The sequence below is a fragment of the Humulus lupulus genome, chromosome 1 (genome assembly GCF_963169125.1).
Source record: "Humulus lupulus chromosome 1, drHumLupu1.1, whole genome shotgun sequence".
Lineage (NCBI taxonomy): Eukaryota > Viridiplantae > Streptophyta > Magnoliopsida > Rosales > Cannabaceae > Humulus > Humulus lupulus.
Window position 1 is genome coordinate 77,242,857 of NC_084793.1, and position 18,110 is coordinate 77,260,966.

General features: G+C 40.5%; 1 non-coding gene and 1 pseudogene across 1 annotated transcript; both read left to right on the forward strand.

Annotated features, from left to right (window-relative positions):
* The first annotated feature begins 281 nt into the window (after positions 1–281).
* Positions 282–5,464, forward strand: LOC133816933 (ATP-dependent Clp protease proteolytic subunit-related protein 4, chloroplastic-like; annotated as a pseudogene).
* Positions 5,465–9,919: 4,455 nt separating this feature from the next.
* LOC133813126 (small nucleolar RNA R71) lies at positions 9,920–10,026 on the forward strand. The gene has a single exon (XR_009884167.1). It is a non-coding gene; the product is annotated as a small nucleolar RNA R71 (small nucleolar RNA).
* Positions 10,027–18,110: the final 8,084 nt, after the last annotated feature.

Here is an 18,110-nt window from a genome sequence, read left to right on the forward strand (position 1 = left end):
ATAATCTCACAACATTATAATAGCAAAAACCACAGACCAACCTAAAAAAATCTCAAAATCCTTTCATTACTCAAAATATTCAACAAAAACTTCAAAACAGAACAATGTACCTTGAAATTCTTGAGGAGGATGATGAATAATTTCTTGAATCACAACAAAATTCAAATCTTGATGCATGATGGAGATGATTTGATGAAGAAATGGAGGTAAATGACAATAAAATTATAGACAATAAAAGTGTTTGACAATGATTGAGGTATGCTAATGTAAGTAAGGAACCATTGATAGGCGTTTTTATGTATTGTTTCATTTCTAATGTATGGTTTGACTAGTGTCAAGCGTTGACCTAGATACCAAATTTTTTGGTCAGTGATCATATTCTACTACGATTACATTGCCATTATAAAAACAAGTTCATGAAATTTCCAGCCTTACTACCACAATATTAGTAGAATCTTAATGTGGTAAAAAGTTTAGTCAAGACTCAAGAATACCCAAAACTTTTATTTGAGATGTATTAGGCTCAGTGGTTAACTGCTTTCTTTTCTTTTTTAGGAAGATGAAGGTTTGAGCATCAATACCATCACTACATTTAACATCTTTATTGTATATGGAGGAGTTATCATCTGCTATTATTAACTTATTTAGATTGTTTGGTTTGTATCGGAGCATATTTGAGATTCAATTATGCTTTAAATTTTTTTAATTTTATATATTTTCCATGATGCATTTTTCAATATTTCTTCCTCTCTTTTTGTACTGTGTTCTACTTAGCTTCACTTTCAAATGCCAACTATGGTTTAAACTTTAAAGATAATCTTTACGCGTCATTGTAGTTGTAGTTTAGACTATGCCACAGCTAAATGCAGTTTTAAGATTTTCTTTATGTTGGCTTCATTAACATTGCCTGATTCTTCTTATCTGATTTTGTTGAGAATAGGAGCAGATTTGCTCCGGTTTCCATTCTATTCCCAATCTTCCTTAGCATCAGATTTGCCAAAACGTTATTTATGTATTCTGCAAGTTATTCCATTTTCTAGGGGAAGTGCATGGGAGCAGCCCCCTCTAGTTTTGGCACCATACTTGTACAAAAATCGAATTGTGTACTTGGGCATGTCTCTTGTCCCTTCTGTTACAAAGTTGATACTTGTAACGCCCTAGATAACCAAGACCGTTACACTGTGTGTTCAAAATAGTGCAAGACTTGCTAATCAAGTCATTTTAACAAAGTGTGAATTCAATGTCATCAACGGATTAGGAATAAAAGATTTTGGTCACAAACAGGCTATTTTCATTAAAAATGACAGTTTAATACATGGAAACTCCAAACAGGGTTTTGACGTCTTAGTTACAACAAATTCCAAGAGTTACAAGTAATTTAAGCCACTCTAATGGCAAAATATACATTTTAGGTTTCCGTCCCTGTACAATTCCTCGACCGTGGCGGCCGAGCAGCTGACAATGTACACCTTGCCCCCAGAGCTTTCCAACTCATGGTTGACTCAGCCTACCCTTGCCTTTACCTGCACCACGTAGCACCCGTGAGCCGAGGCCCAGCAAGAAAGCATGATAACTTAGCAAGATCAACATCATTTATCAAATACTTCACAATGCACAACCAGGAATTCAGCATTTCATAACATTTATCCAATCAGTGATAACACACAACAGATTAACAGTTTGTCATCCAAACAGCCAACAAATCACGTGCATAACACAATATTCACGATCATAATCAACAGTTTATCACATCATCAAATGATATTCAGGGTCATCGCCCTTAGTCGCACCCTCTATTTAACACACTGTCTTCGGCTCACTTGGGCTGCCCCCAGTGTAATACTCACTGACTCCGGCCAGCTTAACCGAGCTCAGTGATAAATAAGCTGCCTCAGCTACCAGTGGCTGAGCCGCGCCCTGTGCGTAAATATTGATTCTGACACCCTTAGGCCGGTTATCGCATGTCCCATGGCATAATAATACCATCTCATGACATGATACACAAATATAGGGAGCTCTTAGTCCCATCGTGTCCACATGGTTAATCACATTCACATAACAATGCATACATACATAGGGAACACTTAGTCCCAACCTAACCACATATTCAGGTGCAGCTTTCTTACCTTTCGATTCGCTAGCTTTTATCACTTGACTCCTTGAGCACGATCCCTCTCGAGCCTTAGCGTTCACCTAAACACAATCATAGTTCAAAGTCATCACCAAACCTCAAGTCCAAAACCTAGCTTCGGGACCAATCCCAAGCCCCCGGGAAGTCCTAGTTCCACCAAACAAGGTGGTGGAACCAAACCCCAAACCCTTGGTCAAAAACCCTTGCAAATAGCCCTAAAATCCCTTTCTGGAAACAGGGCAGCGCTACAGCGCTCTTAAGAGGGCGCTACAGCGCTACAAGCAGAACCAAATTCCCCCAGAAATCTTGGCCTAGCGCTACAATGCCCAAAGGCTAGCGCTGTAGCGCTAGTCACAGACAGGCCAACTCCAAATTTCTCTTCCTGTGATTTCCTCGAACCAAACTTAACCAAAACTTCTCCAAACCTTTGCCAACCTCAAAAAAAACCTTATAAATAGACTCCACTCATCCCAAGCACCCCAAAAACTCAAAAACCAATCACATGCATCTCTAATCCCAGAATTCACCATAGCTGCCCTTAAGCTCAAAATCTCAGCAAAACCAGTCAAAACATCAAAGTTGGAGGCTTAGAATTCATACCATTAATGGAGTTTCAATTTCAAGATGGCCTCTACACCTCCCTAGCTTGCTCTTCCTCACCCTTTGGCCTAAATTCCTTAAAGTTCCCACCAAACTCAGCTTAGATACCTTAGTTAAAAACCAGAACCAGAACTGAAGAAACTTCAAGATCTTACCTCAAGTAGATGGCCTATCCTTGCTAAACCCTTGCCAAATCTTCAAGCTTAGCTCAGAAACCTTATGGCTTAGTTGACCTAACTCTCCTCTGAATTTTGCTCCAAGAAGAATGAAGAGAAATGGTGAGAAAACTACAAACCGACTCTAGGAAAACTACTCTGTTTTCCCTTCCTCTCTTTTCCTTTCTTTTTCCTTCTCTTCAAACTTATGTTACATTCTACCACCTCCACTAACATAAAGCCTCAATAGTATCTATCTTTAAAAAGCCAATTGACCAAAATGCCCTTCCTATTAATTCTAAACCCTTTAGTCCACTTAGGGGCATTTTAGTCATTTCACCCCAATTCCCGCTAACTCCTCGAGTATCTCTAATATTTACCATTTACTACCCAATACCCAATTAATCACCAATAATATTCCTCGATGTCATAATAGACTCCAGTATTCTCACTAAATTCCCATTTATACCCCTAGGCTCACCCCGAGCCGGGTATAAATCCCCGCCATGACTTTTTCGCTAATCTGCTCACTAGGATCGTCTCGAGTCACAAATCACAGATATATCCACATAATAATGTGGTCTCAACATTAGCTTACCAATATATACACAAGTACGCAATTACGCTCTCAATGAGCCAAATTACCAAAATACCCTCACAGCAGAGTATATAACCCCATGCATGCCTTTATCATCATATAATAATATGACCCACATAATCATGCATATAATCATATAATAGCATAGTAAATCAATTATGGCCATCCCGGCCTCCTAATCAAGGTCCTAAACCTTATTAGGAAATTTGGGTCGTTACAATACTAGTAGAGTTTCTATACCTTCAGTATGAAGATGCTGACAAGCCTATTTATCTTTACATAAACTCCACTGGAACAACCAAGGTTAGCAGTGTTTATTCTCTCCAATTACTTTTTGGAACTTTTTTTTACATAAAACTCTGCATGTCTCATAGAATTTCACTGTATCATCTAAGAGGCTTCAATTGTTCAGAAATTGTTGTACCATTGAAAAAATTGACTGAATGCTTTTATGACTTTATCCTTAAGATTCTATTCAGAATAAAATTTTCTACTTTATGTTGGTTTCATGGAATTCTATATTAGATTGCTCTACCTTTGGAATTTTGAGGAAGGGTAAACTTTTGTCCAACCTCAACTCTATTCTATATTTTAGCCCTGGCTGGGCTGAAAGAAACTTACCGCTAGATGATATGGTTGAAAATTACCGCTTGTAGGCATATCATTAGGATTTAGAAATGTGCTTGCTTTGTGATGCCTATTTCTAGTTGACCTATAATTATTTTTCCTCTTTCTTTTGTATCAACTAGTCAATTCGCGAAATGTTTAAAAAAAAATTCTTGGATTGTTGGCTAACATTTTTTTACTATCATTTCTTTTTATTTTATTTTCAGGGTGGTGAAAAGTTGGGTTATGAGACCAAAGTTTTTGCTATATATGATGGTATGGGGTGAGTAATCATTATGGTCTTGTTTGTGGATCATGTTTCCAGTGAACTTATATTGATTCTTCTCTACTTCATGTATGTGAAGCCCCCAATATTTACTTTGTGTTGGTAATGCTTGGGGAGAAGTAGCCTTACTTTTGGTTGCTTGTGCAAAGGGAAACCATTATGCATTGCCCTCCTCTACAATTATGATGAAACGGGTTTTTCCTTGATCAGTGGTTTGACACAATCAATGCACATTCTTGTCCAGGGAAATCATGATAAAGTTTATTTTATTTTTAGTTTTTGAAAAAGAAAAAACCATGATAATGTTATGTATCAATGCACATTACAATCAAACTTGAAAATGCAATCTTCTTACTTATGCATCCCATTGCAAGGTTTCAAATTCAAGCAACAGATGTGAGCTTGCAAGAAAGGAACTAAATAATGTAAAGACAGAGTTGGATCTGGAGTGTGCAATAAATAAAGGTCTTAAATTCCATGTTTTGATAGTGTTACTTAAAAATGGATCTTGAGTGTTTAAATAACTATTATTATCTTCTTAAATGTTTTCACTCTTACACTTGAAGAAATTAAATCATTCCTTTCTTCATATAATTGTGTTCTAAAAAAGTTTGTATGGATAACAGAAGACAATATATGATAATAATTTATCAGGTTTATGCTTGTGTGTTCTGGCTTCATATTTTTATAAAGTACTAGTTTAAAATTTTCTGTAGAACTAAATTCATCAAACCAAGAAATGAGAATAAAACTCAATAACATGTCAAAGTGATAAGTGGAAGAAAAAAAATGATGATACATAAGCTTCTGAAAAGATGTTTTTGCTAATTATGCTTAGAATACAGAAGAGAGAGTTAATGTTTTTTTTTACCAATTGACAAGCTTTGATTTGAATTGCAGTCACATGAGGTGATATATGATTTCATTTTTTTTCTTTTGTCAAGGTTAATCTCTTTGCAAAGCATATTGGCAAATTAGCTGAGCAAATTGAAGCTGACATCAGGCGTCCATAATATTTTAGTCCCAGTGAGGAAGTTGAATATGGTGTCATAGACAAGCTATTATTATCGATAGTTGAAATTGTCTAAAAAAAGATTTAATAGTATGGTTACCTAAATTACCATGTTTCCTAACTTTCTCTAGGTTACCTGAATTTGAAATTGTTGTAGAAATGGCTCCTTTTATATATTGTCCTTCTGAGCTGAAATCATATTCGAAAGTTTGGTTAAATTTTGTCTCGTGACTTATGGTTCTTATAGTATCCTGTAGGGTGACTCAATTTATTGATTTTGTTGCTTTTAGGTAAGTTCACGGTAGAAGGTAACAAGTAGCACCTCAGGAATGCGTGAGACTGTTGAAACAAGTTTGCTTTTAAAACATAGGGCAAAGGTATATCTCTATTTCTTTTTGTCTTTCTCACAATTATGACTGTCACACTAATCACAATCTGATTAAACTCTTGATATTAATCATATTCTGAACTATTGAGAATCCTAACTCTTTTTTTTTTAATTGTTGTAAGAAGTAGTTCCAATTCTTACTTTTTGGAAAGACTATTGGTAACGAGAGTGAGTACAAGGAGAAGAAGAAGAAGAAATATATGTTGTTGGACAATGAATTTAGTGTTTTATTTTATTTGTAATTTTTATTAGAGTAAATGATTCTTTGTAAATACTTTGTATAAGTTTTGTTATTTTAATTTATAATTTTTTAGATTTGTATATAAATGTTTCATTTAAATCATAATTTTTAATTTAAAATAAAAATAAATAATTTTTTTGCAAGCAACGACGACACCTAATAACTGTTGGTGTTGCCAACAACGATGACACCTAATAATTTTCAGCGTTGCCAGCAACAGGGACACCTAATTACTGTCGGCGTAGCCAGCAATGGCGACACCTAATAACTGTCGCCGTAGCTACCCCTACGCCGGCATAGGCAAATATGACAGTTAGTCGATTGTCATCGTTGCTCAATAGCGACAGTTAAAAACTGTTGGGAAATCCTGTTTTTGTAGTAGTGAGTAATGCTTCACATCATGATAAATCTTTTTTAATTGCTTCCTTGACAATTCTAGTGGCACAATGTTGGCTGCCAGATAGTTCGCATAATCGGCAAGCAAATGCACCAACTCATCATCCACTGCAAATAATTGTTCATCTGGGAAACTCTTATTAATCCCCACTACATAATGTTCTGACTCATCCCCTAACTCAAGTCTTGATAAGTGATCCACTACCAAATTCTCAATACCCTTTTTGTCCCGAACCTCCATATCAGACTCTTGTAAAAGAAGCACCCAGCAAATAAGTCTAGGCTTGGCATCTTTCTTAGCAATAAGATGCTTAATTACTGAGTGGTCAGTATATACAATAACCTTATTTCCCATCAGATAAGGCCTGAATTTATCGAATGCATTTACAATAGCGAGAAGTTCTTTCTTAGTGGTGACATAATTCAACTGAGCACCATTAAGTGTTCTGTTGGCATAATAAATAGTAAGAAATACCTTGTCAACACGTTGCCCCAAAACTGCTCCCACTGTAGAATCACTTGCATCACACATTAACTCAAAGGGGAGCTCCCAATCTAGTGAAATAACTATAGGGGTTGTCCCCAATTTCTTCTTAAGTAACTTGAAAGCTTTAAGACACTTCTCATCAAATTCAAATGGCACCCCATTCATCAACAATGCCAAGAGTGGCTTAGAAATCTTTGAGAAATCCTTAATGAATCTTCTGTAGAAACCCACATGACCAAGGAAACTTCTCACCCCTTTCACTGAAACTGGAGGCGGAAAGTTCTAAATAGTGGCAATCTTTGCTCTATCAACCTTAATACCATATTTAGACACCTTGTGCCCAAGCACTATGCCTTCATTTACTATGAAATGACATTTTTCCCAATTCAAAACCAAATTGGCCTCTTGACATCTTTTCAGCACAACCTCCAAATTCAACAAACAATCATCAAAGAAGAACCCATAACAGAAAAATCATCCATAAAAATCTCAATCCTACGTTCCACCATATCAGAGAAAATAGCCATCATACACCTTTGGAAAGTTGCTAGAGCATTTCACAAACCAAAATGCATACGACGGAATGCAAACGTACCATATGGACAAGTGAAAGTCATCTTCTCTTGATCCTTGAGAGCAATGGCTATTTGATGGTACCTTGAATAGCCATCCAGAAAACAATAATACTTGTGTCCAACCAACATGTCTAACATCTGATCAATGAAAGGCAGTGAGAAGTACTCTTTTCTGGTTGCCTTGCTCAATTTATGATAGTCAATACAAATCCTCCAACCAGTTACTGTACGCATCGTGATAAGCTCATTATTGTCATTCTTTACCACTGTAATCCCTCATTTCTTAGGAACTACCTGAACTGGACTTACCAACTACTATCTAAAATGGGATAGATCACCCCCAGCATTTACCCACTTCAAGATTTCTTTTCTAACTACCTCTTTCATTGCTAGATGCAGTCGACATTGTGTTTCAATGGAAGGCTTACTGTCATCTTTCATCAAGATCTTGTGCATAACTATTGATGGACTATTATCTTGAATATCTGCCAGCGTCCATCCAATTGCCAACTTATGGGTTCTCAATACTCTTAACTGTTTTTCCATCTCCTCATTAGAAAGAGAAGAAGACACAATGATTGAAGTCTCATTCTCACCCAAAAAAATATATTGAAGATGTGTTAACAATGATTTCAATTCCAACTCCAGTGGCTTCTCAACTGATGGTAATGGTCTTTCAGGTCCCTGACCAAATTCTTCATATTTTTTGTTATAGATTAGCCCTTTAGAATTCATCCACTGTACACGCTCTTGGACCTCTCTGCCTATCTCAGCCTCTGCATTCTCTGTAGTCAAACTATTCTGAAGGGGATCCTCTAAAATGTCAATCTCTGCCATTGCTCTCTCTACCATGTCAACTCTGAAATAGTTGTCATTTACATTGGAAAACTTTAAATCTTTAAACACGTTGAATACCACTTCTTCACCCCTGAACTTGAAGCTTTAGCTCACCTTTCTAAACATCAATCAGAGCATGCCCAGTAGCTAAAAATGGCATTCCCAGAATGATTGGGACATTTTCATCTTCCTCCACATCTAAGACGATGAAATCTGCTGAAAAAATTAATTTGTCCACTTTAACAAGAACATCCTCTATAATACCTCTGGGATGTTTAACTGAGCGGTCTGCTAACTACAAAGTGACTGTAGTAGGACTAGCCTCCCCCAAACCAAGTCTATGAAATACAACCAATTACATCAGATTAATGCTTTCCCCCAAATCACATAGGGCATGCTTGCACTCAAAATTTCCAATAGTGCAAGGAATAGTAAAAATGTCAGGATCTTTCAATTTCGGGGGAAGCTTTCTCCGTAAAATAGTGCTACACTCTTCAGTAAGTGTTATAGTCTCATACTCTTCCATTCTTCTTTTCTTTGACAGGATCTCCTTCATAAATTTGACATAAAAGGGCATCTGCTCTAATGCCTCAACAAATGGAATATTAATATGCAGCTTCTTAAATACCTCAAGAAACTTGGAGAACTACTTGTCCAAGTTAGACTTCCTCAACCTTTGTGGATATGGAATCTTGACGTAGGGGTCTCTATTGTTGTTTACTATTGTACTTTGAGGGGGAAGGTCTTCAGTAACCTTCTAAGAGCTAGACTCTGGCTTTTCTACTTCTGAATTCTCTATCTCTGCTTTAGGTCCTTCATAATCCTTACCACTTCTCAACATCACTGCCTTACATTGTTCTTTTTTATTCACTACTGTTGATCTGGGCAGATTCCCCTAAGGCCTGGTATTAAGCAAATTGGCCAACTGCCCCACCTGTGTTTCCAAGTTTCTATTATAAACTGCACTTGATTCTTGGTGAGAGTCACAAGAGCCGCTTCTAACTCACTATGTTTTTCTTATGGAGCTGGTGGCCTGGTCTGTTGTGTAGGGGATATTGGTTGTACTTGAGGCATGGTTTGTGGAAAGAGAGTCTGATACTAAACTGGAGGCCCCTGATTATTTCGCCATGATAAATTAGAATGGTTTTCCACCCTAGATTAAATGAATTGGAGAACGGATTGTTATACGGCCTCTGAAAATTACCAATTCCCTGAACCTGAGCCTGATCAACTGCATATTACCATATATGTTGGCTACTGTACACTGTTCATACAAATGAGGCCCCCCACACAATTCATACACTGACTGCGTCTACATAGGCTAGGCCTGAGCTGAGATCTTATTTTGTTGCAACTGCTTTCTCAATGAAGTAACCTGAGCAGTTAAAGCAGTAATAACATCTAATTCATGTACCCTAGCTACTTTTCTCTGTGAGGTGTCTCATTCTGCAGGCCACTGATAATTGTTCATGGCCATCTCCTCTAACAATTCATAGGCCCCATCATCCCCTTTACTCATAAATGCACCACCCACTGCTACATCTATGATAGGGCGAGTAGTACTGCACAACCCATTATAAAAATTGTGGACTACCATCCACTTCTCAATACCGTGATGAGGAAATTTTATGAGCATGTCTTTGAATCTTTTCCAAGCATCATAAAAAGACTCTCCCTCATTCTGATAGAAGTTATTGATTTCCCCCCTCAACTTGGCAGCTTTTGCAGGAGGAAAGAACTTAGAGAGAAACTTTTGAGCTAGCTCCTCCCGTGTATTAATTCAGTTGGCCTGCAGAGAAATAAGCCAACTTTTTGCTCTGTCCTTGAGTGAGAAAGGAAACAAACTCAACCTTATTGCATCATCGCTCACCCCATTAAACTTGAATGTTGCACATGGCTCAAGGAAGTTCACTATGTGCAAGTTAGGATCCTTAGTGGGGAGACCCCCAAAATTGACAGAAGTCTGGACCATTTGTATCATTGTCAGCTTAATCTCAATGCTATTAGCAGTGATAGCCGGCGGTCTAATGTACGAGTGCACCCCTATGACAACAAGGAGTACATAATCTCTTAATGCTCGCACATTTTGATCCTACGCAATGGGATTTTCACCATCATTCTTATTGGCGCCGTCTCTTTGGTTGGTAGCCATTGATGCTTTCAACCTCTTGTTCCTTCTATTCATTATGCAAGATCTATCAATTTCAGGATTCACATGCAAAAGATCGGCAGACCCTTCTCGTCGTATATAAAAGATTCACCTGAAATAGCAAAGTGCGACAAACTAAATTAGTACAAAGAAATAAAAATATCCAAATTAGAATAAAAATTAACTATTTTGATATTAATAGAATTTCAATTCCCTGGCAACAGCGCCAAAAGCTTGTTGCAAAATTTCTACTACGCAAGTGTACGCAGTCAAGCAAGTAATAATAATAGAAGTGAAGTATCGTTCCCACAGAGAATTGATCTACTAATTACAAAAAGTGAATTTTAATTTCTATTTGTCTAATAAAAATAGAGTGAAAATTAACGACTAACAATATACTAGAATAGCATAATTAAATTAATGAAATTTAATAGAGAAAATATGAGAGCATTTTAACTTCATCAACCTTCGATTATGTTCAAACAATGATATAGTTAATATGATTCTTCTAGTTATGATTATAGCAGGTTTACTATTGACAATTATATTATCTTTCAAGATATAAAATATTCAACTTACTTGTGAATTTTCTACATGTCTGTGATAAATTCTACACATAAACCGCATTAAGAACAGAAACTTAATTGCTACACAAACCAATTTGATACTTTTGTTCTAAATTGAGATCTATTGTATTGCCTATAGCTATTCCAATTCTCACTTTTCAGATGTTGAATTAAAACCAAAAAAACATGCAATAGATGGCCAGTCAATTACAAGCATTAAACATAAGAACAATAGATAATCATGAATTCAAGAAATCATAGAAACTACAATAAAGATGAAAAGAATATCTAGCGACAACATTAAAATACTCTAAATAGGAATTTAGTTCATAATGTTAAACATGACTACATCAAAATAATCTAAAATTGAAAAGTGTGGAAGCTAAAAATTCCATACTTGTGAAAGAACCACATCTTGTATTTATGGTCCTTTGAAGGTCCAAAGCCACCATGACCAACACCTTGTTGGTCTCTTGGAGCACTGCCTCAATGAAAAATGCATCAAACATGGTCTCGGCATTACCACCATTTCGACCTTACCCCATGCCTAACACAGCCGTTTCATACAGGTGGTCCTTCGAGGCGCTCGCCTCGCGCTTGGCTAAGAGGTCTCACTCGGGTGCCTAGAAGCCATGATGGCCTCGTATAGCAGGACACGCCTCACTTAGCCTAGGCACCCAGATACAACGTACCCATGTCGCACGCGTAGCCCACGATCTCGCAAGACCCAACAGCCTCACACCAGGCGCTTCGGGCCACCAGCCCACGTCTCACCAACACCACGCGAGACGCCCTCACGAACCCATGTCGCTAGCATACCACGAGATGCCCACACGAGATGCCCTCGCGACCCTGTCTCACCAGCATCACGCGAGATGCCCATGCGAGACACCCTAGCGACCCCGTCTCTCCAGCATCATGCCAGGTGCCCGCTCGAGACACCCACGCAAGACGCCCTCACGTCCCCGTCTCGCCAGCATTACACGAGACGCCCATGCGAGATGCTTTCGCGACCCTGTCTCGCCAGCATCACGCGAGAGGCACACGCCCTCATGACCTGTCTTGCCAGCACCACACGAGACGCCCTCGCATCGCGCACCAATGCACCAACGGCCTCATGCCACTGGCCCTCGCTAGCCCGCCTCACGAAACACCACCTCACGCACGATCCTTCCTCTAGTGCCTTGTGGGAATGTATCTTCCATGATGACCCATACAGGCTCCAACACTTAAAGTTTAAATGAGTTGGGTACTTGATGAGTATAAGAAAACCCAAGAGTAACTCAAAAGAGATCATACGAATACAAAGTACGTACGGGGGTACGACTCTGAATGCCCCAGGTGACTGACCCTAAAGACCATGCCAGACAAGTAGTGGTCGTACGAATGGGGTACCTAATGTAGTCCTTCCCAGCCAACCTTTGATGTTCGTACTAAACAGATGGTGGAGGTGCTCCCGTAGACCCTGAGCATGTACTGGAACTGACCACCACGCTCTTGGCACCACTAGTATCTATAGACTACATATGTAGGGTCATGTCCTTAGGGACCACCATGTACAAAGGGCCAATAGTTCTCTACAATAAATACGACATCCTTTCACCTGAGAAGGGGAAAGGATTTTTGAGAGAATTTGTAACCACACATTGTTAATGGGAATAGACACTACACCTTTCTATTTTCATTTTGAAATTTCAGCATTTACATTTTTGTGCTCTGGAAATTATAAGAGAGTTTTCTTGAAGTTCATTTGATTTGAATCTTTTCTTTTAACTCACAAAGTTCTCGATCTAACTTAGTTGACGAGTTCTTACCGTCTACAGTTTGGCGCCGTCTGTGGGAAGGATAAGTGCCAAGTCACTGTTGTTCCATTGATTCCAGTAGAGAAAGATGCCGAGACACTCCAAGCGGTTGAGAGAACCATGGGAGGTTGAGGTCCACCTCGATGGAGATCACCTGAAGGCCTCCATGAAGAATCCTCCACCCAAAAATGTGAATGCACCAAAGGAGCCCAGGGTTCCTAAGGATGAAAGGGAGGCCTCATCCCCAGCTGTCCCACCTGATGAGAACCATCCGAGATCAGCGGCTGCTCCTGCAAGAGAGGCCGGAGAGCTCCCACCCCCGAAGCCGCCATAGGTACCGAACTCCGACCAACAAGATCTGGGTCCATCGACGCGCAGGCCTGACAATAATCCCCGAGTCCATTCCATAAGCTCGAGCTCTAGATCTCAATTTTACAAAGATGAGATACGTGAATTACACGGGAAGAACCAAAGGCTAGAAACCATCTTAGAGAATATGCAAGAGGTGTTGAATGGCCTGCTACAGGGGAAATCAAGCATGTCTCTTCCTGGGCGAAAAGAGAGAGGCCAAGAAGGGGCAGAAACCATAGTCTTAGTGGATGATGGGAGGCTTGACTCTTCACCAGCAATACCCCTCGGACGAAGCAGCATGAATGTCCCGGACAATCGAAACAACCTCGGGGGCCAGATCAAAAGAACAACGCTGACCTTCGCAATGAAGTCGAAGTCACTTCAAGGAAAACACCCTCAGACTTAAGGGAAGAGCTCAACAAGAAAAGGACGAACAAGAGGCCTACACCTCATATGGCTCCCCGGGAAGACAAAGGGAAGGGAAAGGCTAACTCGTCCACTTTGAGAGACTCCTTGAACAAAAGGAGACAACACCTAGACATAGAAATGAGGAGCCTCCGGAGCAAGATAATCACCACATCTGGAGGGCAAGCCGTCGACAACGAGTTCATTTACGAATCTCCTTTCATTAAGGAAATCCAAGCCGTCCGGCTCCTAACTAACTTCAAAGAGCCTCACATGACCCCTTATGAAGCAAACACAGATCCCAAATACCATCTGGACGCATTCAATGACCTGATTAAATTAAGAGGAATTAATAGCAGGGCCAGATGACACTGCTTTGTTGTCACGTTAAAGGGACCTGTGTACAAATGGTTCAAAAGACTCCGTCCAGGGTCCATCAGGTCTTGGAAACAATTTTCTGATCAATTTCTCCAACAACATCACGTCGTGCGTGATTACACAATGCAAAGCACCAACCTCGCTAACATGAAACAAGGAGAAAATGAGAGTCTAAAGAGCTATATCCCCAGGTTCAATATGGAGGCAGCCAAAGTAGGAAGCTTGACCCGTGGGGAATTAAAAATTGCCATTACGGCTGGAGTACGCCCGAGTAGTAAACTGTGGGATAACATGCTTAAGAGGTAGGTCACTAACTTGGATGAATTCTATGAACGGGCACAAAAATATATTCATGTCAAAGATGTTATCGAGAGCCTTAAGGCTGGAAAAGGCAGGTCCCCTCCAAAACCCTCAATCCGGGAAGGCCCAAGTAGCGTAAAGAAGAAGAGGGTTTATGAAGGGTCGAGAGATGATCGGCCTCGAAAGCCCCAATGCATTGATGAGCGCAAACATGCCCCCTACACCTTTTATACTGACCTCACACATGCTAGGGAGCATATCTTCGTCACAAATGAAAATCATGTCCCTTCAGGAGGCCCCCATCAATGAAAAAAGACCGATAAAAAAGGGACCCCAGTAAATATTGTCAATATCATAAAGATATTGGTCACACCACCGCAGAATGCACTCATTTGAAGATAGAAATCGAAGAGCTTATCCGCAGGGGACACTTGGGTAGATACGTCTGCAAAGAAAACCAAAGACCAAAAGAAGGAGTATCCTCACCATGGGCATGGGATGTAGCCTGAGAGATGTAAGGAGAAGTTAGGACCATCTTTGAAGGGCCAGGGTTTGGAGGCGAATCAAGGAAGAGACGAGACAAATATGCTAGGGAAGTCAGCCGAAGTCCACCCCCATGCGTCTTAAGTTTGGAGCAACGCCCACCCCCCCCCCCCCCCCAAAGAGTTTTAAGGGGGAGAACGACTCGATAACCTTCACCAAAGAAGACGCACAGGGTGTGCATTTCCCTCACAATGATCCCTTGGTGTTGACTGTCCAGCTTGCTAACATGAGGGTGCATCAGGTCTTGGTGGACAATGGAAGCTCCATAGACATCCTATATCGCCCAGCTTTAGAGAAGATGGGACTGAACATTAGGCACCTAAAGCCCTGCAATACCTCCCTGTATGGATTTACAGGAGATTCAATACAGCCCATAGAGGCAATTGAGTTAGCCCTCACCATGGAAGAATAACCCAGACAAACCATCATAATGGCAAACTTTGTCATTGTAGATTGCACCTCGGCCTTCAATACGGTATTAGGGAGACCCTCCCTAAGAGAATTGAAGGCGATAACCTCAGTATATCACTTAGCCATGAAATTCCCGACTCCTGAGGGGATAGTGAGCATAAAAGGAGAGCAGAAGGAAGCGAGGGAATGTCATAACACATCCCTCCGCACGGCCATAACACCATCAGTGCCTATGGCAATGGTAGTACATGGAAACACAAACCCACACGAATTGGACCCGCAGGTCGCGGAGGAACCCAGGGCCGAGCTAGTAGAGGAGTTGGAAGAGGTCACAGTCATGAATAAGTCATTGAGGAAGTTGAAGGTAGGAAGAAACCTTCTAGGTATCGTAAAGGAAGAGCTGGTAGAATTTTTGAAAATCAACCTCGATGTATTCGCCTGGAGTCACGAGAACATTGTGGGGATAGACCCATCATTCATGTGCCATCACTTAAACATCGACCCAAAAGCAAGACCTGTGAGGCAAAAAAGGAGAGCGCTAGACCCAGAAAGATACGCGGCCCTAAAAGAAGAAGGATACAAGTTGAAGGCAAATGGGTTTATCCGAGAAGCATTCTACCCATTATGGGTATCCAATCCAGTGTTAGTCCCAAAGCCCAATGGAAAGTGGAGGACTTGCGTGGACTTTACTAACCTCAATAAAGCCTACCCTAAGGACAGCTTCCCGCTTCCTAGGATAGATCAGTTAGTAGATGCCATAGCTGGACACGAGCTACTCATCTTCATGGATGCATATTCCGAGTACAATCAAATACCCATGAACCCGACCGATGAGGAGCACACTTCATTTATAACAGACAAGGGGCTTTTTTGCTACAAAGTGATGTCTTTTGGATTAAAGAATGTAGGTGCTACTTATCAAAGGTTAGTGAACAGAATGTTTGCAAATCAGATAGGAAGAAACATGGAAGTATATGTAGATGATATGTCGGTAAAGACAAAGAAGGAAGAAGAGCTCACAAGAAACCTCAGTGAGATGTTTGACACCCTTCGAAAATTCAGAATGAAGCTAAAACTGCTCAAGTGCACATTTGGAGTTTCGTCAGGGAAGTTCCTTGGTTTTATGGTGAATTCCCGAGGTATTGAGGCCAATCCTGACAAAATCAAGGCATTGTTGGAAATGAGCCCACCACAAAGCAAGAAGGAGGTTCAATGCTTAACAGGGAGAGTAGCAGCCCTCAATAGGTTCATCTCTTGATCCAATGACAAGTGCCTCCCTTTCTTCAACATCCTAAAAGGGAGTAAAAAGTTCTCTTGGGATGAAGATTGTCAGGAAGCCTTCGCTAAGCTAAAGGAACACCTTGGAAAACCACCCATTTTGGCTAAGCCAGAAAAAGGGGAAAAACTGTACCTGTACTTTGCAGTGTCAAAGCATGCTATAAGTGTCGCCCTGGTCAAAGGAGAAAATAAGCATCAGTAGCCCGTACACTATGTCAGCAAGCGGTTGGTAGACGCAAAAACCCGGTACCCAGAAATAGAGAAGTTAGCATATGCCTTGATAGTGGCTGTGCGAAAGCTGAGGCCCTATTTTCATGCTAATGCTATTGAAGTGCTCACCAACACCCCTTTGCATCATGTCTTGCACAAACCAGAGACTTCGGGAAGGTTGTTAAAATGGTCAATTGAGTTAAGTCAGTTCGACATCATTTATACCCCAAGGACCTCAGTCAACGGGCATATACTTACAGATTTTATACTTGAGTTTGCATATCGACCCTATGAGGAGGGGGAAATAGAAGAAAATGAGCCAATGGGCAAAGGGGAAAAGCAGCCTAAAGAATGAAGCCTCCTTGTGGACGAGGTGTCTAACGAAGGAGGAGTCGGCGTTGGCATAGTAATGACGAGACCTGAGGGACATAAGATGCATTGTGCATTAAGATTTGTATTTGAAGCTTACAACAACGAAGCAGAATACAAAGCAATACTGGCTGGCTTGCGACTAGCCAGGGAGTTGACGGTAACACATTTTCATGTCTTTAGTGACTCACGGTTAGTAGTAATTCAAGTGAAGGGCGAATATCAAGCTAGAGGCCAAAAATTGGCTGCTTATATTGCCAAAGTGAAAGGGTATTTGGATCAGTTTGAAAAATACACCATAGAACAGATCCCAAGGGAGCAAAACACAAATGTCGATGCTCTTGCAAAACTTGCCTCTACTTGAGATGAAGACACGCTTGAGTCCATCCTTGTCGAATACCTCTCCAGGCCAAGCATAGTAGAAGAGGAGGTTCACATGGTCAATAATCCTGAGAAGTCATGGTTTACATCTTTCTTGGGGTACTTAAGTGATGGAATGTGGCCTTTGGACAAAAAATACGCCCGTAGGCTGATTTACAAAGCCGCCCAATACACCCTAGTAGATGGATTTTTGTATAAAATAGGCTTCTCCACCCCACTCCTATGGTATATAGACAAGGGGGAGGCTTTAAAGGTCCTACAAGAGATACACGAAGCAGAGTGTGAAAATCATGCTGGGGGGCAATCCACGACAAAAAAGGCAATACGACAAGGGTATTATTGGCCTTCCATGGAGAAGGACGTGGGAGATTTCGCGAGAAGATGTGACAAGTGCCAACGACATGAAAATTACCCCAGACAGTCACCAAATGAGCTGGTGAGCATGACCAGTCTGGGGCCCTTTGCTGTGTGGGGGATTAACTTGATCAGAGTGTTACCAATAGGAGGAGTGAAGTACGTGGTTGTAGCAATCGATTACTTTACTAAATGGGTGGAAGCAAAGCCTCTAGTCAACATAACAGCTAAGCAAATCACCACCTTTGTCAACAATTTTATCATCTGCAAGTTTGGAGTACCCTACAAGATAATCTCTGAC